Here is a 25,094-nt window from a genome sequence, read left to right as displayed (position 1 = left end):
CTTGCGTTGCGTATACTATGTCACTATGAGCTAAACCAAATCGTCAAAGGTAACGCAAAAATTGAAATCAAATTGTTATTATATTTTTTACTTCTTGGGGTTCAGTCAGAAAACTTATTAATAACTACCCAAAAAAATTTACTGAGTCAATAATAAGACGAAGAATTAACAAAATCTATAACTCCACTAAACATATTAATAATGAGGACGAAAGAAACAATACATAAATATCACTACCATATGTTCCAGAAATCAATAAAAATTTAACAAAAATACTAAAACCACACAACATTATAATTACCGAAAAAACCAAAAACAACTTATAACTGAATGTTTCACAAAACTAAAACCTAAGACTGATAGAATGGATGTACCAAATACCGTATACAGAGTGAATTGTGTGGAATGGTATAATACATACAGGGTGGGCCAACGAAAAGGTCGACTGACTATCCTTACATTATATACAGGGTGTTTCATAAACAAGATACTACGTCACACTTTTAATTTTTAAATGGAAACCTACTACTTTTTGTAATTTTTTGATCCAGCTAAAAGTTTGTAGTAAATTTCGTATAGCATGTCCTATACCCATCTTCAACCGTTTCAATTTCATTGCGTTTGTTGTTCAATGATTGAGAAATTGAGCCGTTCGAAAGTATCGCAGATTGCCGTTTCTATGGCTACCTCTGACAGATTAGGAAAAACAAGGAGTTGCTGTCAAGTGTCACTGTGGGCTTAAACTTGTTTTCAACTTAACTTGCACATCTTTCATTATAATGAAATTTTACATTCGAGCAAGAGTAAAAATAATAAAAATGATACATCCAGACAGAACTATTAGCGATAAGTATGTGGGAAGATTAATCAAAAAGTTTGGATCTTCTATCATAATCATATTCATTGAATTCATGTACAAGTTTTAGTTTGTAAAGATGAAATTTATGACTTTTCAATATTCTTCATATTCACGTGCGATAAACTCCGGAAGACGTAGCCAGTTAGCGAGTACTATGGATATGGTCAAGTGCTACGTGTCCCAAAACCGCCGTTTCAATGGCATTGATTCTCACCGTTTGAATTGGATGGTGCAAAAGAATCTTCCAACTTCTTGGTTAATCTTCCCACATACTTATCATTAATAGTTCTGTCTGGATGTACCTCATTAAATAAACGGGCGGAAACCCTGGCCGAACTTTAATTTTCAAAATAAATTTTTATTATTTCTACTCTTCATCGAATGGAGAATTTCATTATAATAAAAGATGTGCAAGTTAAGTTAAAAAAAAGTTTAAGCCCACAGTGACACTTGACGGCGACTCGTGGCTTTTCCTAATCTGTCAGAGGTAGCCATAGAAACGGCAATCTGCGATACTTTCAAACGGCTCAATATCTCAACAACAAACGCAAATAAAATTGAAACGGTTGAAGAAGGGTATAAGCCATGCTATACCAAATTTACTAGAAACTTTTGGCAGGATCGAAAAATGACATAAAACTAGTAGGTTTCCGTTTGAAAATCAAAAGTGTGGGGTAGTGTCTTGTTTATGAAACACCCTGTATAATGTAATGATAGACAGCAAAATGACCCCCTAAAAATTAAAGTTAAGTCTGTCAGGAGAGTTATAAATAGGAGTGCGACCTTTTCGTTGGCCGACCCTGTATATAGGGCGTGTGGTATAAATATAGTCTGATAAATACTGATGAAAATAAAACAGCATTAACACAACATGCACACAAAATGTTATATAATTTCTATTTTTACAAGGCGGATATATTAGTTAAGGAAACAAACATGCAAAAGCAGTAAATTTCAGATCATATACCGATAACCTTAGCAACATTTGCCAAACACTAGTGTACACTAGCGAAAAATTAAAATAATTTCCGCTTATCTCATTACATACATACTGTTCTCGCAAATGTAGATAATAATTCAAGCAAATATGATGTTTTGAAGACAGCCAAGCCTATAAAGAATCCAATTTTTCCCAAATATGGGGTAAGTTTTTTAAATGGTTTGGTCTCCCAAACAATATTTTTATTATGAATTGCTGTTTCTAGTTTGTTTTCAATTTTAATCTGATGATGGCGCTGTTGTCTTGCCGAAACCTAATATGAAATAAACGATATCAATATTTTTTTTCACATTTTGACCGAAACCCAGGAAAGAAAAAATAAAATAACAATTACACACAAGAAAAATAAATCAAAATTGGAATCAAACAAAGAAAATATTTGCTGATTACCGAGTTAACACCAATGCTGAAAGAATCATTCAAAATTAAAACACACAATTGGCTTTGCCACTTTGCCATGTGGCAAAGGCTTAAAAGCCTAAAGCTTTTTTTGAGGTGTTCAAGTAAAATTTTGTGTGTAACACAAAGTGTCTAGTGAAAAAATATTTAAGATTTATACAGGGTGTCGCAATAAGGATGGTAAGCGGTGGTATCGTGGACAGTATGTGTTGTAGAGTGATCGGAAAGAATTTTGATAACAAACTTGAAGAAAATTATTTGCTGGAAATTATTTTGAAATTTCTCAGATGACCACTAGATGGCCTAATTGCAAACGGTATTTTGAAAAGTCGATTTTATACAGAAATTGTCCCGATAAGTGAAATATCTAGTAAGTTTTTATTGCTCATTCAATTGATAGCAAAAAATTTGAAATTGGTCGAGCTGTTTCGGAGTTACAGGTTTCTTTGATTTAAGCGGTTTGACTCTCCCCCCGCCCTTTATTTGACAAGTTAGGAAAAAAGTTCATAAGGAAAGTAGTACAGTTTTCTTATAGTCTTTTGACTAAACTTACTAAATGTTTCACTTATCGGAACAATTTCTGTATAAAGTCGACTTTTTAAAATACCGTTTGCAATTACGACATCTAGTCGTCATCTAAGAAATTTCGAAATTATTTCCAACAAATTATTTTCTTCAGGTTTGTTATCGATTTTTTTTTTCATCCGATCACTCTACAATACATACTTTCAAGATACAGCCGCTTACCATCCTTATTGCGACACCCTGTATATATTGACTAGCTATACGCTTAGATACGTTTTGATCACTTCCAGGCCTGAACAAGGAATGAACAAAAACAAGCATTTCATTATAAGAACTGGTGCGCTTAAGCATGTCGCAATAAATTGAGGCGCTTGGTCGAAAACTGAAGATGTAACCTGTCAATGCTTTAAGTTTTAGAGCTTAAATTAAAAGCATTGCTAATATTGTTTTCTAAACCCAACTTTTCTAAGGCAGTTCTCAGAGAAAAACATTTTTTTAAATATCTCGGCATAAATTCTGTTGGAGACCAAATAATAAAAAACACAATGATGCTTCATTTCCAGTCTAGAAATTGTCCGTATGTGCCATGGTTTGAACCACCTATCAAGATAATAAAGTTTTTAATGCTGTCAAGGTACCGTAAATTTAAATTGACTTACACAACAAATTTATCCGAATCACAAATACAAGAATATGCGGTTACTTAATAGATTTAGACTAATTACAATTTTAATACTTAGGCATCTCCTTAATAGCATATTGAGGCTGCCTGTTTGAATCCAAATGTATTACATAGACTACAAGTTAGTACATCACAAAGTGGTAAAAACCACACGTTCATCTACAGTTTTATACGAAAGGTTCCCGTTACAGAGTTGACTCAAGTTAATATTGTTAAAAGTTTAATTATTGAAGCACCCCTGGAAATATACATTTTACTGTGTTGTATAATCTCTAGTAATATTATAGCCGCTCCTCCAGCTTCACAGCCCTTCTTTAACGTCAGCAACCATCATCATTCGGTGTCTTAACACGTAGTAATAAGCTGGTAAACATAAAGATGCGAGATCGACAGATCCGTGTGTTTGCTTTCGTAGGGAGCAGATATAACTGTATTATTTCGTACAGACTTTTGTGTGTTAACAGCTGTAGGGCATCCGTCTATACGCGATATATACAAAGACATACATCCAGAAAGTAAAAGACGATATCTGGTCTTTGACGGTTTGAAGCTCTTTATAAATATATTAGCATGTTGACTTTTTCGTCAGCCTACTTTATTTGGAAATGTTGGGTATATATGTACCTATGTATGAATGACGGTAACTTAAAAAAAGGCAAAGCTAAAAATATTTAGCTTAAGTTAAATTAACAAGAGTGAAATTCTTTCGGCGTAAAATCTTTTATTAATTAATATATGTAACATGTTGGTGTTTATAGTTTACATTTTTATCTGATTACAAAAAATGTTCTTTCTGGACTCAATTAACATTTTTTTAATGTCAAATAGTGCCCATAAATTCAGTAGGTATTAATTGTTTCAATATTTCTGCTTAATTTAAATACGTTTATGTTGTTTGGACAACGCCGATTGGTAAGCAGTAATCAATTAGATAAACCCACCTGTGTAGTGTACAACTCGACCAGTTTGCAATTTTTTACAAATCACCATTATCTCTCATAGCGTCTATATCATTGTCCAAGACCGCCCATTTTGTGACTAAACTGCTGGTGTATAACTGAGTGTTTGTCTGGACTTTTTTTAGAATATTCTGTCACATTATTGAAGTCAAGTGCACTAGCAAGACAAAAAGTACGAAATCAAAAATGAATCCCACGCAGAAGCGCTGCGGGCTTACCATGCATATAAGATACACATGACACGAGGACACATTAAAGCTGATTTACCGAACACCGGTACAAATTGAACAGSAGTTAATTAAGTAAATTTTAAATTAAAAATTGAACGTAAGTACATTCTCGTCCATTAAAATGTTATGATTCAAAAGTTATTATTTACGACTTGAAGTGTTGCGTGTGTAGGCTGTTTACGGCGTTCTGGAAAATATTTTGAAAGCACGAGTGGCTGGCCTCTTGAGAGATATATATTTATTTTTCTTCTTTTATTAAATATTAATAATATATTAGTAATTTAATTTTAGAGATGACCTGATTGGTTGCAAAACTCAACCATTTCAAACAAATCTCGGCAAAGTCGACAGTGCTGCATGATATGTACATTTCCTGATCGCATACTCTCTCGGTTTGAAGATCAGAAGTACCTTGTAGATGGTACTATTTAACACCATCAGGTTTCGAAGGGGATATTTGAAATCATAGTTTGAACTACGAAACAACACAATTTTGCATTTATGTGTCTGAATTACATGGATAGCCAATCCATAAATAACCATATCCTATGTACTCTGATAATCAGCAAACAAATAAAAATCTGAAAACATGAGAATTAAACTGTGTTTTCTGTGTATTTCCAAAAACAATTCAGAGAAACTACGCCAATTTGTACCACACACTTTAAGTTGAATTGCGATATAAATTCAGTTTTCACCATTTTGTATCCTAYATTATTATTATTATCCTACATTATATACATATCTGCTYCTTCACGTTAATAATTGTTTTCGGCAAGTCATTTAATCGCAACCTKTACGCCCTATTTTTAAATTATTTATAAATTTTATGTATTTTGTAATTACTAAATATGTTTTTGGTTCCAATAAGTCTACAGGTAATGTCTGTGAACTGGTGAAAAAGCAACGTTAGTCGTGTCATAAATGCTTAATTAATTAGGCAGTCGCTCATGTATTTCAGCACTTAATTAATTTCAACCCATATGTCCCCACGTGTACGTGCAGTGCGCGTTATAACTTTAAATATTCCTTAAAGCTTTGCCTTTTTATCAGAGCTTTTGTACGTTCGTGGCATAATATTTCCTACATATTATTCCAGCTTTATTCGGACTGGCTGTCGCACAACCGAGAATTTCTGGCTTAAAGCGTTCAGTAGAGAAGACATCCCGTGGCAGCCCAAAGTTTGAGGTTTTTCCCCATTACACGATGCAAATGAAGGCCTAATTTTAATTTTACGTGTATTAAAATGTGACGCAGCTGACGGGCTTTGTATAGCTCGGATTATGCCATAACAAAGAAGCTGAGCGGAATCGCTCCCTAATAACATTTAATTCAAATATTATGGTCACTAAAGTTATTATTGGCTTTAAACTGTAATAACTATTGTCCATAGATGTTGTTTCTGAAAAATGAGTGCTGCATTTTATACATAAATCAATACACAATTTTTTTGCAGTCGTGATTACTAAAAAACAACTGCGCAAGAATTTATTAATTCGAATTCAGATAAAGCAATGCCGCATACAAAGAGCCATGTTTAACAAAGGCTGGCGGTCTGTTTGAGAAGATGGCAATATACTTGATGGTGGCATCAGACCTCACATTAGACTACAACTGCCAGGGGACCAATTCAGTTTACTACTGCGTTGAAATGAACCATCTAAAATCAGGGATCTATCCAGCCGCAATCGTCTAAAATATACACGTACAAATACATATAAGTGTGGATATACCGGGTGTCAATTTGAAAACTTCAGTCCCAAATTGAAAACTACCGTTTTAAAAGGCGTTCAATTCTCCTTACATTGGTTACCACTTTATTGCTTTTTGTTCAGAGGTTTTCGAATAATCGCGATTCAAAATTACAGAAACAATTAAACTTGCCTGCATTGAGATTTTGGTTATCAGATTAGTGTTTAAACAAAAATTATGTCATTGGGTCTTCTTATAGTACAAATGATTAGAAGATTCGGTTACACCGTAAAAATAGTTGAATAACTTTTATTGGTTATTTTACTTCGGGAAAAATAACTTTTTAATTACGGAAGAGAAATGTCTACAACGAAACCCACGAGACTGGTCTTGGTCTTGCAGTTTTGGTCTTCGTCTTGTAAAAAATGCAAGACCAAGCCTCCTTTTGGTTTGCAAGACCAAGAGCAAGACTGGTATGCAAGAACAAGACCAAGAGTTTTGCAAGAGTCTTGCGAGCGTCTCGCATGACCGTGCGTCTGAAATTAATATTTGGTTTTAAGCATGGGTTGCCCCGGTAGAAAACTATAAAACTAATCGAAATGAGGCCAATACGGTAATCCGATACTGAACCGTAGTAAATCTAGCCTCATAGCCCTTAAATATGATAAATAAGAAAAATGGACCGTTTTAAATGTCAGGGAATAGTTTAAATACAGACCTTATTTTTGTTTACAGGAAAATTGACAACAATTGAGCAACTTATAAGAGAGTGCGTAAGTAGATGACATAGGTTTTATTGTAGAAATTTCTCTTCCGCAAATAAAATAATTTTTTTTCAAGGCAAAATTATCAATAAATAAGAAATAAGATCAAAATTAATAAATCCGCCATCAAAACTAATTTTTTTCCTGTTATTCAATGATTTTAACAGTGTGAACTACTCTTCTAATCATCTGTATTAGAACCTAATACAATTGTATTCGTGTTAACACTAACCTGAAAACGAATATTTGAATGCACGCAAGTTTAATTGTGTCTACAACTTTGAAATGCTATTATTCGAAAACGTTTGAACATGGGCGAAAAGTATTCAAGTTGACACCCCGAATGTGAAAAGTGAAATACGAACTTACAAAAGTAATCAGGAAAACTATAAAATCAAAAGTTTTTCTGAGTCAAAGGGCGACTTGGACGAACTTATTACAATTAGAAAATTTAAACATTTCAGAAGGCATTCGACGGAACCTGAAAAGTCCGAACCATGAACAATGAATATTTGCGATTGAATAATGTAGATACTAATATACTCAGATACTAAACTGTTACCTGTAAACGTAACTGGCACACATGTATTTGAATGCAGGGAAACACATTCAATGCAGAGTAAAAAGTAATGGTAGAGGTCAGTTTATAACTTTAAACGTATTTTCTTTTAAGTAAACTAAATAAGTAAAGTAAGCCTGCACACAAACAACTTTTATTCTGATAATGAAATACATACATACAGCGCTTTAACAAAGTAACTTGATGTACATTCCACCGATAAAGTTTAAATGAAAGAGCGGTTTTGCGTCAATGAAGTTACATATTATTCTACTTGGACAACGAAATAACTCTCAATATTTGTTTATACATGGTTGCTCGGAATACCTACATGTTGATACCCATTTGTTGAAAAAATGCCGGCTCTTAAACAATCTATCCAGAAACATTAGTTGTTCTACTGGATGGTTTATTAAAATACGTCCATATTTATAGACATCAATTTCAGTATAATCATAGAAAAACTTGTTTGTGTATGATTGTTTACAAAAACTCTATAAATAAAATAATCGATTGAAAATGTTAAAATTAGCATACTGTTTCATTGCAGCTCCGGCAATTATTTAGAAAGAATTAGCTAACATCTAGTTACGCTCACTATTAGCGTATCAATACATATACTTGTTTCTGAATGCTTTGAATATTCTTTTAATTGTCCTTCAATTTTTTCCATCTTGCTGATTTTAACATTATGTTTGAGATGGTAAAATTATTGCTTGAAATCGGCTCTTATTTATGGCGGCAGAGTATATTAAGCAGAACGGAGAAGGTAAGGTAGAGGCGCCGACAACGTAATATTTTAGCACGAAAATACAAATTTTCGACTATCTCAAAGCAACCACAAAGCTATTCGAAGGCGGCTTTTCTTATATTACTATCAGTGCTTTCGCCACTTTATTTGTAGGTTTAAGTACTGTAAATGAAAGGGTCGGAAGTGATAGAGGGACAGAGTTGTGCATGCCAAAATTGTCACGGTAGATCTTGCACCGGATCTATTTTTCCAAATCTAGATTTCAGTTCAGTTATGTTGTTTATAATAAATTAATGCTAATACCAGCCCGTGATCTGTACGTGCGTAATGAATTTCCATAATAAGTATTTATTTGAAATATTATACATCTTGCATGGATTAGATCAGAAACATTAAAAAGCAATTTTACCAAACAACATACAAAAAATAATATTCTGGTAAAGCTAATTAGGGAAATATAATGTTTGATACAGCTTGCCAGCTAGAACCTATAGAATTTTAATATGGTCGAAAGTTGACAGTTTTCTTCTGGAAGGGAAACAATAACAATTTTCTGGTAATTAGGTCAATGTGATTTTCAACACGTTATAACAAACAAGTTATTATAATTATTGCGCAATTTTAACCTTTTAAGATAGACGAAAAAGTTATTAGTTATTTACGGGGAATAATGGATGTATATTTAAGGCGCGTTTTTCGCGTTCAACCTTACAGCTACAAGATAGTTTCAGATTTTGAAAGCATAAGCTGTTCTAAAATTTTAAATTTTTGCTTTTATTCTTCTGGAGGTAGCGAAACTTACACGAGCAGTAGTTATTGAAATAAATATCTCTCTACGTGCTATTAAACATTGATCACTATTAAGCGACAAGGCATATCGGTAAATACATTAAAAGTTTTGTGGCAAAAATATTTGCCACTGCCTTAAAAATCAATCAAAATACCACATAATATTTTTTAGAATCCACTGATTCCAATTTAAAGAATTAATTTCTGATTAGGAATAATTTAATTGTACCACAGTTATTTCCTAAAACTATGTTTCAGTTTTTGCTTCTTTATTTAAGAACGCCTTCATGCAACAAATGTTTTTCAAAATTCATTGAACGCGCAAATTAGGATAGAAATCAACGTGAAATTAGTAAAGAACCTATTCCATATCAGTTATGCGAACTGAGATCTATTTGGCCTGTCAATTGTTAGGAAGCCGAACGATTTGGATCAACAACACGTTGATTAAAACACTTGATAAAAATTACTAATTCATTAGACAAACTTATTATACAAAATTGTACTAGAAATTATGAAACTTACGAAGAGACTTACATATATTTAATAATTGGAAAATGGATACTTTTAAGAAAAGGGTTTTGACAAACAGTACGGGTTTCGCCAGAAATGAGTAGTCTATTTTGAGAGCGCAATACTCGGGTACTTAACACCAATTTTTGATCAGGCTCTATTTTGAGAAATCGTATTATTTGGGGCCCGAAATCAAAAAGTTTGTCCTTGAGTATAAAAATGGTATTTAGCAATATTATTAAATCAAATATTTGTCAATTTAAAGAAGCGTTCAATCGCTCGACGAATAAATCAGTTTATCAGAAATGTGAGACCATTAGTTGAAATTCTGAATTATTGAATTTGAGATGAGTACATGCGAGTTTTGAATATTATAGCAATTTAATGTGATTAAAGTGTTGTAGATAAGGAAAGATTAAGAAATTTATTTGGTTACTTCCTCAGTAAAAAAAAGTAGTTTCTTGTCGGAATTGAATGTACCTATACACTTTTAATAAGTTGTTGTTGCGAGCTATTTTATAGGAAAAAATTACCATTCATTTCGCTTCTTAATCATTAGTTTGCAGTATTAATTAATAAATAATATTAATATAAAATAATACAATAAATTATTTCATACTCTTTACGCCTAAGTTAAGATTTAACCAAAAATTTATTTAATTGAATGAAACGTATTTTCTTTATAATTAGCCGTTCTAGTGTAGTTATATTCTCGTTCATGGAAAAACTCGTTTAAAATCATGTGTTGGTGTTTATTTGAATTAAGTCGACCAGAGCCAAATAGACAACTTAAAATGTAGCGGCATCTATGCTAACATGATTAAAGTTATTTAATTCAGATCCCATAACATAAAAGCAAACTTAAAAAATCTTACCTGAATACTCTCAGCAATTAGCGTTACAGAAGCACCCCAGTTCAAAACCAATCGGCTTACCTAGAAAAATAATTGTTTATTATGTTTCAGCGTCAGCCATAACCAAAACATCTAGAATCAACAAAAAATATCTAGTTTGCTTTCTAAAAATCTGTTCTACCTTTTAAATTCTTATAATTCAAATTCCCGACGTAGAAATGTCTCCTTAGCCGTTGTATTGATTTCAATTAAAGCAAATCTGAATTCTAAATAGCCGGCTGCCAATTAAGAAACTTTTTTGTCCCCTCAAAAGACACGAAAGCGGATTAGACTTGTTTCAAATTAAAGCAAAGTCTTCTTAACATCCGCATTAATATTTCAACAGTATCGTCCAAATACTACCGTCATTGATTACAGATTTATATTCAACAAATTCGTCAATAAAAATGCAGAAATCGAGCAGTCAACAACAGGTTTTAGTTTTAGTACATAAATCCAAACGCATACTGCGTTATTGCCAACTTTAAAAAAATTAAATAAAAATATTTTATGGAACTATTAAAGATAGATATATTTTAAATCGAGAATTAACTTCACTACAACCTAACTGGCGGATAATTAATAATAAAATTCTGTACATCGTATAAGAAGTGGGTTGCTTTCATGCAACAATATGTAAAACTGTTCTCCCAACAAACGTGAGAAACACTCAACGTATAATCGTCACAATTCACTTTCTTAAACAAGAGAATTTAAAAAATCTGTCGCCCAACTCGCTCTTAAGCGGGTTAAGTGACAGGTCGCCCAGAAACTGAGGGGATGGCGGATTTTTCTGGGGATGAGTCAACCCCAAAGATAAGGGAGAAAGTAAGGAAAAGTGCTGAAAGGCCGCTAACTCGTCATCAAATATTTAAAATCCCCCTGGGAAAGTTGGCCAACTAGTTTCAGAATTTGATACTTGCAACTTGCGTTAAGATTAATTTACGGAATTTAGCCCAAAAAATGGAGCAAATTGTTTTCATTCATATTACCACTATTTTGCCAAATTAGGTATCTACTAGCTCAGTTTAAGCAATTTTTGACCTGGCGTGTAATTTTCTGCAGAACATTAAGAGCCCACTAGAATACTGCCCAGCTGAAGAAAAGTTGGTTAAACATTACTTGACGCTCTGCGTTTTAGTTTCTCAGTTTCTTTTTAGAGTTTAAAACTTGTCTTTATGATTAGCATTTCTAAATTTTCCTTTTATCAGATAATATGGAAAAGTTTTGGTTTCGCAAAATATGAAAGTTTTCTTGGGAGATACTTGGCAAAAGCAGTATACAGGTTATAAGCAATTTGATTTGTGAGAGAAAAAAATTGTTAATTAGTCATCATAGTAGACATGTTTCTGTGTTTCTGTAGAAATGGTATCCCTTTCTGAACTCCAGGCTGGTTTTCGTACTGCAATAAGCTTTAAATTGTGAAATAAAGTTAACACAGTTACAGCTGGTTTTCTTAGATATTCGTCCTTACACTCTGTCACAAGTGGCTTCGAATCTTCCAAATACTATCTGCGAAGTATTTGCGAAATAACTACAATTTTCTCGTAGTTATTTCGGCCAAAGTTGAATTTATTCACACAAAATCCGATAGGGAAAAGATCAGATAAAATGTCATCAAATTATTTTTAAACAAATAATTCGAATTATCCGCTGGGCTCAATACAAAAACATATACAACACAAAAAACGTGCTTATAAGGAGTAACCCTATAATTTTAACTCACCACATGATGAAAATAACAAGTCAGCAACTGAAGCAAATTTTTCGATAGTTTCTATAACAAACCTTTTATTTCGACGGTACGAAGAAGCAGCGCGTGGCACATGATTAAATATTTCCGAGTAGAATTAGTAACGTTTCACATTAATGCCGGCAAGCTTCTCTGTGTTTGCCTTTAATTGGACGAAAACCAAAACAGAGGTTGCGAAATCCAGGCACATGTATTTGGTTATAAACGCAGACGTTGCTCCGACCTTTTACCTGAGCTAGAGATACATGGGCGAAACATGGTGAATTGTAACTAATTGACTTTACTTTTTTAATAACAAATTTCTGCTTTTGCCTGCCAAACAAGTACAAATAGATTTTAGTAATTTATTTAATATAAATATGATATGGGAAAAGTAGTAGTAGCAGTGGTAGTAGTAATGCTAGTTCCTCGTATAAAGCTAACATGAGTTCACTGCAACGGGAAATAAACTTCAAAACAGTAATGATATAGTGTCTGAGAGATTATGCCCTTGTGTGAAATCATTAGAAACAAGCTGACTCGTTGCTAATTATTAAATCAGTGTGATGGAACTTAACTTCAATAGAGTCAACGTGTAACGGTTACCAGTCGCTATTCTAAAAAAATTGTTGTACATAGAAGAAAAAGTGATACAAATCATTTTAACAAACAAACACCTTGATTTAAGGAATTCCTGCTTTCGTACCCACGACAAAAAGCTTTCTTGTTTACATTTGTTTGTTATTTAATTGGTCTGCCTATGTTCAACTAAGAATATGAATTAGCCAGATCCTGCGTATTGGATAAATTAACAGGCAAAATAAAAATATCTCAAAGAACAAATATGATTTGCCAAAAAGTTGCAATAAATTTTGGGTAGCTTTTGAATATGCTCTTCGGGGGCATAATGAGAGTGATACTGCTGAGAATCTGCGTAATATATTTTAGGTCTGAACTTATACACCAACGCAAAAACCGCAAGAAAAAGCAACAGCTCAGGATAAGAGAGAGAATCTAGTACACCGGAGGATGGCAACAGCCACCAGATCGTCATCACAAACCGAGCCACGTCATCACAAACCACGTCATCGCAACCGGGGCATAAATACGGACTGCGCCCGAGAAATCGCATCAGAACAGTGTAAGCGTTCAAGCAAACTACTTCTGAAGATGCAAGCCATTCGTGCTTGCGAAACGTCAAGAAGAAATTGTACTGAACGACGGCCTAGAAACCCGAAAAATCCATTAGTTTCAAGGAATGACCTCAAAAGTCTATCTCTTTGGAAGATATTATTAATAAATTTTTTGGTTTAGCAAACAACCGCTCTTGTTGCAAAATCTGAAATGCTAGTAATTTTTAAGTGTCCGCTATAGCCAACCAATCGATATTTTATAGAATCTTTTAGGTCCTGAGTGATGTTATTCAAGAAGAGTTTGGAAACTTTTTTAACTAGATTTGCAAAAATACGATTTGGCAGCTTAAAATGAAATAATATTTTGAAGAAAGAAAGAAAGCATATGCCATAAGGATGTTTGCAATTTTCTCTTAAAATCGGTACTTTTTGAATATATAGTGGCCAGAACTTTCCAACTTTTGAAACGGTTATTGGCGAAGCTCAAAAATGGACAACTTTTCCCCAGTTTAAGCTACCTCGCATCTTTTATGCTTTTGCATATTTCAACCGCGAAGCCTCTAAATAAATAAACTTCATTTCCATAGAACAAGGCGATCGAGCTCATAGGTGGAGATTAACGGATTTATTTTTTAGCGCATGTTATTAAGTGGCAAGCTATTTGCTAAAAATAAATACAGTGAGAAAACTTAAACAAAACTAAGTGTTTTAGACGTTTTAATTGCCTTAGGCCTGGATAACACTATGTTGAGTTGGGCTTTTGAATTGGCTGCGCCGGTGCGTTGGGTTGGCGCACCAAGCCGATTGCCCTGCACTGCGCGAATTCATAAAAATATAAAACGCCGGCCTAATTTCGCCTAAAGCAATCAATTAGCATCAAAGAACCGGAATCAACATTGTCAAGTTTGTCGTGTTAGGAACAAATAGTTCAGTATGGTCTAGTTAGGTGGATTTTCGGTCAATTCTTCCTGCATTTTTAAGCAACTTTTTCAACTCTGTGCGTTCGTATCGAAGTTCCCTGAACAGTGAGCTCCCATTGTTTCTTCCCTTTATAATAAATATTAATGCAATATGTTTTCTTTCTTTTCAGTAATTTCCTATGTATATCAGAGGGCTTATACTTGTTTGTAAGTGAAATTAAATGTATAGTATTTCTTATAATTTCTGACCGAGTACTTCATATATGTTTAAAAAAAATCATTTATTTTCAATTATTATCCCCAAGTAATTTAAGGCGTTTTTGTGTGACCATCTACAGGGAACGCTCGGTAATACGGCACTCATTTTTTTTACCTATGCCGGATTGCTCTCTTTACATCAAAAAAGGTTTCTTATTACTTAATGCGCTGTGGAAGAGCAAAGTGGTAACAAGTTTTCAGTTCTAGTTGGTAGGTTTTTGTCATAGTATACTTTGGCATAATATATAGTCGTCCAAATAATTTTTTTTTCGCTGCAGGACTATGCAAAAATCGGTTCTAAAACTGTGTGACAAATGTCGCTAAAACTAGAATATCCAATAATACGTTTTTGGGAAATCGAACGTTTACTAATAGTTATGATTTTTTTATTTATTACAAAGATATTTTAGTACTTGCGCCAATAGTCGGTTCAATAATTGATTGCCTTCATTTGCGTATAAAAACAAAAACATTTAGTTCTCGTTTTTAACTTCTGACCTGATATGTTGATCAAATCCTTTAATTTCTCGACCTATGAGCTCGATTGTCTGAAGGGAAGGGTTTTAATATATTAGTGTTGATGTAGTTCGTCCGTTATTTATCTAGGATAGCAATTAACCTTACATAATGAAAAACGGATATAGCATATTAATGAATTCTGGCTGAACGTGCAAATAACTTTTGGAGAGTTGCTCATTCGTAGTCCCTATTGTTTAACAAATTTAGCAAGGCAGGTTTCAAAACCGGGATCTAGTCAAGTCATTAATAATATCTATTAGTCATTAATAAATCTATAATAACTGCAGTTCTGAAACTTTTTCGTTAGATTTGTTAATATTATGTTACAATAATTGGCAACATTGATGCCATCATATCACAACTGTGAAAATTATTTAAAAGTTTGAATCACTATCACCCGAGTATACATTTTGTCACGTAATGTTGAATAGATATGAACTAGTAGTAGCTAAGGGTTTTTGGGTCAGAGCCGAAGACACTGCGTCGGAAACAGGACGGATTACCACTAAGACGACTCATGTTATGACAAGGAAAAATCAAAATTGGAAATCCTAACGCCACGTCATCAGAATCGCCTGCTGGAACATAACACCTTTGATTGGAATAGATCAAGAAATTATTATCGAGATGGAAAAGTACAACATAAATATCCGCGAGATCTCGGAAACGAAACGGAAAGGCCAAGGAACATGTAAGCTTGGAAAACGTATACTAATGCACAGCGGCAAGACCAAGCATGAAAGAACACAATCGGAAGTTGGCATTCTACAGCATGGGAAAAATGCCCAAACCATCGGAGATAAGAATATATATAAGATATATAGAATATATCAACAAAAGATTATTGATAACTACCCTGAAATGGAACCAAACCACAATACATCTTATAAGTACGCCCCGGATATATCCAAACCTGTTGGAAACTCAGAGAAAGAAATTCTACCGATAACTGGATGCTTCAGTAGACAAAATCAGTAACTCCCATAAAATCGCAATATTTGCAGATCTCAATGCTCGAATGGGTAATACCAAACAATCAGGCGTAAAACAAAAATGCAACGAGCGCACTATCAATGAAAACGGAGATCTAATCGATTTATTCGCAAGAAACGAGATGAGAATCTATTACAGATATTTGCGGCATAACGATCAGCACAAGTATACGTTCAATAACTCTTGAGGCCAAAGATAAATGATCCATTTCATCATTCCCACCAGAACAATCACACCATCACAAAGGCTCTAACTCGATGGCCCTAACTTCAGTCAACTTAGAGGCAGATCACAGCCTTATTCTCTATAAGTGACTAATGGAGCAGCTACCAAGGGTCAGGAAATCACTAGTAAACATAGAAAAATGGAAAATAGCATGGAATCGACGGAATCAGACAGCTTTCGAAAAGTGTAGGTACGAAAACAGCTTAATGTAAAACATGAGGAAGATTGGCCTCACTAACCAAAATGTTGAAACATTATAGAATGAAATAAAGAACTCCATACATCAGGCAACCGAAGTATCAAATGGCAAATGGAAAATCCACATGAATGGAAAAAATTCCACCCAACCATGGCTCTGTCAAGAAGTGAAGAACTTCACAGAAGTAAAGCGGAAAAGCGATCTAACAGACAAGAGCACCTTAACACAAGAAAAAGACCTTGAATATATAAAAATCAGCAACAGAGTCAACTCAAAAATCAAAGCCGTCAAAAGAAAGGATTTGGCCAAATTTACAAGCGACATGGATCACGACCTATATGGTGCCAAACGACAAATGTGGAATATGCTTTAAAATAGGAAGAAATCAATAAATGAATACGTACAGGCTAAAGGAGGCACTACTGAGGGATGGCAGGAATACTGGCAGAAGGATACCACACAGCATTCAACGCAACAGTTACCGAGGTGGAAACAAGGGCAAAATTAACAAAAACTAAATAACAGAAAAGTTCCAAGTACAGATAATATACCCAACAAGCTTCTAAAATACAGCGCTCCAAGACTTGCAGCAATACTGACAACAAAACTTTGAGCAATACGGATATACCGAAGGACTGACACACCAGCATCATAAATCCCATATACAAAATGAATAAAATACAAACCCTGAAAAGTACAGAGGAATAACTCAACAATGCTCAACAATGTAGTTGTTTACAGAGTTTCTTAGGGATAAACTAGTACCAGTAGCAAATAAAAACCAGAGAGAAACAACAACCATTCAAAAGAATAGGTCAACCATATTCATTACCATACAATTAAAGGAAAAATATTTTTGTTTGTGTTTGTTGTGAAATTTGTAGTTTTGCAATGTGTTATAAAATATTGTTCAGTTTATAACATAATGGATGAGCAATGCCACCTCAAGTTTCACAAAGTTCCAGCCAGACTTCAGCAAAATCGACCGTGTTATTCCATTTCAAATATCGTCCCAAATTGAGTTCGAATTATGGGTTACATTCAGGTAATCCAATATTTTCGCCTTATTTTGAACACTTTTTTTCAATATGAAACCAGCTTGTATAATAAGTAATCTACACTTGGTTCACCTAGTTTATCAAGTTGGAGTAACCACTTCGTATTAATGTCGGATCACTGCTGTAATGTACCCAATAAAAACTTGTTCAGTTCAGTTGTCTTACAATATTTGTCCCTTTTTCCAAAATTCTACCTAAAGAGAAAAACCTTGTTGCTTTTAGATTAGTAATCTTAGTATCCCTAGGCAACGAAGATGTTCCTTCTAAGTTATTTGTCATGTTTCTAAGTTATTTTGTTATGCGTTTGTAACATCAGTTCTTGAAGCTGCATTCACTTCGTTAAGCTCTAACTGAGAAATACACTTTTCAAATCGCAGTCGAACGGCGTTCGAATATGGTACTTCAGCAAGAATTTCTATTAAATGTCGCCCGTAAAGGGTTATTAGCTGAATACAAAGAGACAAGACAACGTATAATGGTTAATTATAAATCGATACCTTTCAGCGGTTACTTACTTACCTCCTTAAACAACGTGCGTCAAGGACTGCAACCAGTCATTTTCCTTCTCATTTTAATACAATTTTCTGAAATTAATTTTCGAGTGCGGCTAATTACGCGAAGGTGAGTGAATCCATGATGACGATGGATAGATATCATTTAGTTCGCTGGGATTTCCGCTCTTTCAGTTCAGAAGTTGTCAATGCTTGTGCTTTTTTTCATCAATTACAAACTACGTTTTCTTGAAAAGTACTTTGTTTGAGGGCACATAGGAAGCAGTGATATCATAAGTTTTTGTAAACTAGTCAAATTTTTGGTCACTCTTAAACAAGCATGACCGATTTATTTAAGCTAATTTGACTATGCGGTGCTGAAAGGTCTAGAAATGATATAGTCAAGTTTAAGTTTCAAGCTAGATTTGTGCTGAGCGCATATAACGCCTTTATATTCCATACAAATATTCCGACGCAATTGGAAATTAAATTTGACAGAAAAGTTTGAGCCAATTCCGAAACAAAATGAGCAAAGCTTAATTAATGGTTTATAATTGATCAAAGACCTACTATTTGACCACTAAGCAAATAAGATAGGAACCGAAGAACCAACACAGGTCGTGTTAGGCTGTGTGCTTTATAAGAAATAGTCACTTATGTTCTGATGTATTATAGAGAGACGTTTTCAATATGGGTAGATGAGTGACATGAATACATAGAGATTTTTATACATTTAGTAATCCAATTTGGTGCAATGCTTTTCAATGGAATGAGTTGATTTTTTACATTATCAAACACATAAACAAGCGCATGAATGATTGCGAGCGGCTCTAAAATGAAAAACATAATCATAATAATCTGATAATCTCTAAACACCAGATTTGTGACGCGAAAATTTAAAGAAAACGTCAAAATTTGACCTTTGACTTGAAACTCGCTATTTACCGTTAAAATAATTATGAACAAATTTTTCGTGTAATGTTTTCCGATATCTCTAACGCATGGTAAAATATAGCGAATTGCTCCTATTCGCAGTCACGTAAAATTGGACAGTCTACCGACACCATATAAAGGCAATCGATCTAAAATATTTTCAGGATGTTCACACTGCCCGTTCTACCAGAAGTAGACGTTAATTTGCTTATTGTAAGTAGAAGATTATATATATTATTACAATTCTGTCTTCTACTCCATATTCAAAACATGTTTCACGTAAAACATGACCGTTGCAAGCACTCGAATAATTAATAATTTTATTTATAAGAAAATATGCGTGACTTATTTGAATCGCATTACTTGTTGAAGAGGACTTAATTTAATAGAATTTAGATACCATTTGATAATTATGTGAGGAATGACGCTAATTTTGAATCACCCTCTAAATTGAAACATAAAACATGCAGCCTTCTGCTGTTCAACCCGTTTCGACTTAATTTAATAAAGTAGAAGCAAGGAACTGAAAAACAACTAAAATACATTTCGCTTTTATTTTCATTAATTCGATAGCATACCTATTATTTTCCTAACTATAATACCAATCAAAGTCACTTTGTGATCGAAGCAAGTCCGAAATAGTACAAAAGCTTATTTCAACTGTTCTTCAAAATCCGGCGGGGCTCATTGTATTCGAAATCAATTTAACTGAAAATATCGCAACCTTTAGCATTACAATGATATAGCCCTAGATATATAGGGTTTTAATTAAGAGCTAAGCTCTGCTCTCGTTATAAGGGTTTTAATTTGCATGTTTTGAGGATAAGGAATGAAATCTACCGCTTATTGAGTTTTAAACGTGGCTTATGAAGTAGTAGAAACCGGTTGCCATACGCCAGAATAAAAAAGTTTGATGAATAGTGAGTGTTTAAATCAAAATTTTCTTACTGATCTTCTATTTAGGTCAGTGTTTTAATAACACTACTAATAACACTGGCCTGTAAAAAAATGTTTGCCTCTTTATTGTTTTCATGCATGATGACAGCATGTTTGGTTAAACACGGAATTTAACATGTAAATAAATACAGCCCATAGATTTCGAATATAATGTCCGTTGAACTAAATGCGATTAAACGATATTATCAGTAATAATTAAGTGGTAATCAGATATTATAAGTAAGAACAAATACCAGAAAGTGCAAAAAATTACGGCCCAAGTTTTATAGCAAAAAATTAATTTTATAGTCACAAGTGATAGAAATATTGATATATTTATCCCATTATGGCAGTATAATTCAAGCTGCTTTGTAGTTTGTTTTTTCTGTTCATCGTTTCAATCGAAATTTCTCGGCAAAGCGACCAACTGAATTCAGCAGGTATTGCGTCTGAGTATTTTCCATTGTAGCGTCTTTCAATATGCATGATGAAACCTTTCATCATGATCATCTGAAACGGCACCGAGATTTTCCGAAAAGCAATCTAAAGTTCAAAAAAAATATTTTGATTGACAGATTGCATCCTAAAGCTTTATAAGAAGAAGGAAGCTTCGAATAGTTTGTCGGCAGTTGTCAGCTTTTGTATTATCACGAAAATTATGCCACACTTTTACGAAAGTCATCCAAGCTTTTTTTCAGCTTTGTTCAACTTCAAAATGAAAATTCCATACGTCTTAAGCCCTCGTATTTGCGGATCTACAAAAATCTCTTCTTTCAATTTCGCGTCACTGATTCGAGGAAATGTTGTTTTCAGATCTTGAACGCTGCACAATCCTTGTTCATAGCTTTCACAAAATGTTTCATGAGTCCCAACTTTAAATTAAGTGGTGGCCGAAAAATGTTGTCACTTGGCACTAGAGGTTCTTGAGATACATTTTTAGGTCAAGGCGTCAAATTATTTCTTCGTCACCATGTTTTCACTTTGTAATGTTTGTCTCTCGCGCGACTGTCCCACTCACATAAAATATAACAAAACTTGGTGTATTCTCCTTGTGATCCGGCTCCAAATCCAGATTAATTTTGTCAGACAAATCTACGGTTTCAAGAAGGCAAAGTCCTAAAAGAACGTTAATTTTTAACAATCATGAGTTTGTGTAAATTTTAAATCTGATGATGGCGCTGTTGTCTCGCCAAAACGTAATGAAATAATCGATGTTCTAAATTTTAACTTGACACTTTGACTAAGACCCAGGAAAGACAAGAGTATCATAACAAGTACACGCAGTCAGGAAAATAAATCAGAATACGGGATCACTTAAATCAGGTGGTTTAAGAAAATAAGTTTTTTTTGACGGCGGTTCACCAACATCCAGATTCAGTGTATGATGGTGAAGATTTACAGGTAGAAATGAAACTTGATTGAGGCTGAAGTCCAGAAATATTTTGATTTTCACTTTTCTCGCTTTAATTTGGAGAGACTGGAGAGACTATCTTACCCACGAGGAAGTGGTCTCTTTGCAGATGCAATGGTCATCTTAACTTAATTTTTTTCGAGAATACTCGTGCTGATACGATGCAGATCGAACAGTGATTTTCATGCTTTTGAGTTCACTTCAAAGCACTGGCATCGAAAACGGCATAGATTTGTGACTGTTTTCAAGCCAACCCAACAACAACGTTCTTGAAAATTGAATGAATTGATTGAATTGAGAAATGAAAATTTTTGGTGACCAACTTTTATCCCTCTCATTAATCGAAAATCCAAAATAAAACTAATGAGCTTTTTAACAAGATCTGTTATCGCATTTCGCGGTGTTTTTATATTAAACTAACCACAAATTCGTAAAAACAGTCTGTAGCATTCTTGAAATAAAGTGCGCAGCATTTTATAACCAGCATGGAGGAAACGGTTTTTCCAGGAATATAATATCCTATTATCAGCAAATGCAAATAATATAATATTTTTAAACTAACTGGAAGCCTCTCTTGGAGACAGATCTACTGATACATGAGTAGTTGAAGCCATGCTACTCTACTAGTGGTAGTAGTGTGGGGGTCTCGAATTGGTTCGACGAGCAGCCCCAAAAGCGCTTTTCGCCACTCCCCCTTCAACCATCCTCGCCTAACCACTGCTGATCTTGGCCGCCCAGGTATCCCGTCTCACAGCCTTGTATTACTTGCATGAGTTGGAGGGCCGAACTTCGAGCAAGGAAACCTCAAGAAGATTGGAGACCTTTGAGATGTGATCATACGGGCTTTTACATGCGCTTAATAGATGGGGTTGTAAACCAGAAAGTGTTGAGGACATGGGCCAAAGGAATGGACAATTTGTTTATAACCAAACAAAGAAAACTTGAATTCCTGGGTTCGCCTCTCAACATTCAAAAGATAATATTCTGCAGCTAATAATGCAAGAGAAATCACAGGCTGTCGGAGTGTCGGCCCACGTAGGATTTCTTGGCTGAATAATCTGTTAGAATGGTTTGTTTTGTCATCATCATTGAACTGTCCTTCAGAACTGTGTTAAAAATTGGACGGAGACAAAAAAGACTGACTTATGTTAAAAAAAATAAATTAGTACCATCTGAATCAACTGAAAGATTTCCTAACAAAAGTCATCAGAATAAAGCTGTATATCAAGGACTTGACTTAATTGTTGCAACACGGGAATGTTGCATATGAAAACCCCTTGGGAAGAAATTATGCTGTCAGAAGAAATGAAGCCATCGAATTAGGAGTTGTGACAGCTGTTCATAAAAACCCGCAAATAGGACAAGAGTAAATTGATAGAAATCACCACAAAATCCAAGGGATTGACCCAAGCATTTCGTAAAATTACGATTATCACGACTATAGAATTCAGCTTTATCAAGAATATCAACATCTCTTGAGTTTTAAATGTGTGTGAATACAGTAAACAAAGAATATTTTACAAAGCAGTTTGGTCAACAACAACCTAATTAAGAAATTTATACGCATTTGGAATGAAAGTCATGTCTTATAATTTGAGTACTTGCTAACAAGTAAAAAAGTAAATTGAACTCTCCTGTCAAAATTTTGTGGTAAGACACAAATCCTCATTTGGTACAGTAATGGTAACATAAAGAAGTTTATGACTCATGAGATAAAGGCCTATCACTTCTAACGATGACAGAACTGAAGCCTACACCTTCGTAAGTCAAGATTTAAAAGAATAAAACAAGAAAAAAAAAGAGTATGCCAGATTCGAAGATCAGGTAAATTAACTATTTAATTAAAATCATGAAATAAAATAATAAACCGATCGAGCAACCACCAATTAGGAAAATCGTGAACAAGAAGTCACAGCTGTTATACAACCTGTATTTAGTCTAGTCATTGTCTCTTGAATTATGAACAGGATTAATAAATTTCCTCAAAGGGCCAATTATCTGTTATTCGAAAGGTTTAATGGTTCTTAATTAACAGGTTTTCAGTTAACCGGGAAATAATGGACCCCGTTATTAAACGGTTATTAACGATATTTATTTTTGATTACTTTGTAGGTTACGGAAAAGCAACTTATTACAAAAGCCCGGTTAAAACCGGCCTACTTGCTTGAACTATTTTAATTAATTATTACTAATAATTGTTTATAAATATATCAAATATAGCACCGCTTCAGTGTGGAATTCACATTTAATATTGTATTGAATTTAAGGTTTAATGTAAGTAGGCAAAACTTTTAAAATGGTTTAAATTTAATGGATTTTAAAATGTTTTCCAAATAGCTATTGCGCTATTTCGTATCATGTAAAAAAAGAATGACTATAATCAAATTATCATTTGAGACAATTTACTCAATTGCTACTTTCGGAAATGTAAGTTTCAGAACAAGCCTGGCCAATATTTGATGGTATACTGGCAATTTCACCTGCTCTGCTATTCTCAATAATTGGATAATAGCAGAGTTGTGAAAATAGCCAAAGTGGAATAGACAATAATACTGATATTAATAATTAATTCGCTTTTCGCTACAAAGTAGACTGCAAGTAGTTAAATTATAGCCTAATATTTTCAGAAATATTTTGCTGCCAGTTGTTTTGCAGTATGTAGTTATCAGATTCCTATAAACGTCGACAAATAATTAAACAGTTCTTGTTCTCATTGGTATTACTGACTGTTCCGGTCAAATAAGGGCATAAGGAAAAACACTACTTAACTTATGCTAATGTAGAGATATGGTGTACCGATACCGGATTATCAGTTTATTCTATCAAAACGGAGATTATGCTCTTTACAAGGAGAAGAAAAGTAAAGGATTACAGGACACCAATGTTGTACGCAAGGCCTCGTACCCTCATAGCAGAGGTAAACTACTTAGGCGTGACCCTAGGCACTAAACTCACGTGGAACCCTCACGTAGAGAAAGTCAAGCAGAAAGCTACTGTCACTATGTGGCACCTGCGACGGGTGCTGGGCAAAAAGTGGAGCCTAAAACTAGACGTTATTAGGTGGTTGTACACTACTGTTATAAGACCGAGGATCTGTTATGGTTCCGTGGTCTGGTGGCCGGCGCTGGAGAAGGCGTGCAAATCCCGGAAAGTGGCGGGTCTGCAAAGACTAGCCTGCATAGCGATGACTGGCGCAATGAGGACGACACCGACACATTAAACTCCTGTTATCCCTGAGCTAACCCTGTGGATACACAGGGAGGGAGCTTCGGAGCTACAGAGGATAGATTGCACTACAAGACATGAGACCCACACACGCCAGGGACATATAGGGAAAAATGGGGAACGGTATGCGTTGGGATTTTCCAATCTTGAGTGAGAAAGAAAAGAAAGTTGGAATGCTAGGACAGTCGCTGCCCGGCAGGGGTTCAATGTTGGGACACAGTCCGCGCACGGGCGCCCAATACGGAATGGTCTGGGACGGGCGTGTACCGCCAAGACCCCAACAGGCGAGCGTCCTTTTCGTTGTGAAGCTAGACGACAGCGTTTGAGGCGGAATTGTATGCAATCCTCGAGGTTACCACAGATAGGAAAGTTACAAAAGGACCAGAGGGAGTGATCGAGATCTACTCCGTCAGCAGTGCTGCTCTCAAGGCACTCTCAAGTGTTGA

General features: G+C 34.5%; 1 long non-coding RNA gene across 1 annotated transcript; it reads left to right on the top strand.

Moving 5' to 3' along the window:
• The first annotated feature begins 1,822 nt into the window (after positions 1-1,822).
• LOC109544386 lies at positions 1,823-5,255 on the top strand. Its single transcript, XR_002172571.2, has 3 exons — positions 1,823-2,002; positions 4,550-4,751; positions 4,946-5,255. It is a non-coding gene; the product is annotated as an uncharacterized LOC109544386 (long non-coding RNA).
• Positions 5,256-25,094: the final 19,839 nt, after the last annotated feature.

Source organism: Dendroctonus ponderosae, unplaced genomic scaffold (genome assembly GCF_020466585.1).
Source record: "Dendroctonus ponderosae isolate FM_Combo_2020 unplaced genomic scaffold, Dpon_F_20191213v2 Dpon_F_20191213_5, whole genome shotgun sequence".
In the NCBI taxonomy this organism is placed as follows: domain Eukaryota; kingdom Metazoa; phylum Arthropoda; class Insecta; order Coleoptera; family Curculionidae; genus Dendroctonus; species Dendroctonus ponderosae.
Note: the sequence above shows the minus strand (reverse complement) of the source record. Positions and strands in the feature narration are given on the sequence as shown.